This window comes from Amphimedon queenslandica, unplaced genomic scaffold, assembly GCF_000090795.2.
Source record: "Amphimedon queenslandica unplaced genomic scaffold, v1.1 AMPQUscaffold_11658, whole genome shotgun sequence".
Classification (NCBI taxonomy): Eukaryota; Metazoa; Porifera; class Demospongiae; order Haplosclerida; family Niphatidae; genus Amphimedon; species Amphimedon queenslandica.
This window is the reverse complement of record NW_003548100.1, coordinates 6,603-8,307: the sequence shown is the minus strand read 5'-3', so window position 1 is coordinate 8,307 and position 1,705 is coordinate 6,603.

Genomic DNA, 1,705 nt, shown 5'->3' with positions numbered 1-1,705 from the left:
CTGCTCTAGTTGTCTCTGTATCAAAGGTATCATTTATGCCAGACACCATTGCAGAGTTTGTTAATAATGCTGGTGTGAATGGTGGAGCTATAGCCTTATATTCCTCTGCTTTTATTGAAATCAGCCGCAACACTAGTTTCTTGTTTGAGGGCAACAAAGCTCGCAATCGTGGAGGAGCAATTTATGCTGAATCATTCGGAACTAGTTTAGAAAAAACATCACTCGACTGTTTGATACGCTATAGTAACGCGACTGTTGTCCCTAGTAAGTGGTCCACCACTTTTAATTTTAGGAATAATACTGCTAATCTTCATAATAACTCAATTTATGCATCAACAATTAAACCCTGTACCCTTCTTAGTGGCTATGCTAATGACATTAATGAGAGACTGATGAATGTGTTCTGCTGGAATGAAGAGGAGGAGTCAGTCTGGGAATATAACTCTGACACATCTCAAAATGCATGCATGAGTCAGATTCAAACTGATATTGCTTCATTTAATCCAGAAAAATCTGATGGAGTTATTGAATTAAGGCCTGGTGAAGAAGCAAAGCTTGAAATTCAACCACTGAATGATCAAAACTCAAACGTAAGTGAGTATATTTATCATGTTTATTCACAGAATGAGAACGTTACAATTCACAATGACTATTATTACGTTTCTGATGATACTGTCTTTGTGTATCCAACTTCAAATAAAACTGTCAAAGGTATGATACATGTTGAAGCTGTTCAGCAAAATATTGTACAGTTTGATCTTAAAGTGGTGTTTGAGGATTGCCATCCTGGTCTTACTGTAAAACCAACTGCAAGACATTCATACTTGCAGTGTACGTGTTCACCATATACCAAGGCAGGAATTTTTAGTTGTAATAATGAAACATTTACTGCTGAACTCCTCCAAGGATACTGGATAGGCAATTATAGCAACAAGACTATGTATGGCCAATGTATAAGTTGTAAAACACGACAGGTTCTTGTCCACATTACACTCAATCAATCACTGGACGAATTTGAAAGGAAGTACTGTAGCAACCATAGTGGAGGTGTGCTGTGCAATCAGTGTAATCATAGTGATGGGTATGCTCCTGCTATTAGTTATGACAAATTCAAGTGTGTTAAATGTACACATACAGTTGATCCTGCTGGTGTTAGTATATTTGTCATATGTGATGTTCTCCTTCCTTTGGTCTATCTCATTGCAGTTTATATTTTTGACGTTCCACTTACATCTGGATTATTTCATGGCCCAATATTACTTTGTCAACTTGTCTCCAGTATAGTACTTTTGGATGGTGGTGGTATCATAGCCTTCAATTCACTGTATAATAGTTCTGGAGCTGATAAGCTGCAAAGGGCATACACTGGACTGTATGACTCCTTTAATCTGTACTTTGCAAGGTCATTGCAAGAAACACATTGTTTTTCAAGGAATTCAAATTTTGTAACAGTTATTGCAATCAATTATGTTGCTGCTCTAGTCCCCTTGTTCTTAGTGATTCTCTCTGCATTAGTTCACTACTGCTCTCGTACCTTCTGCAAGTGCTGCACATGTGGCACATTCTGTAAACCAAATTGTAATACAGATTGTTATTATATTAAAAAATTTTATAAGAGCAGGAAGAACAAGGCCAACTTCTTGGCCACAGCCATAATGCTCTCCTACACCAATGTGGCAGTTATAACAAGCTACTTACTAACATA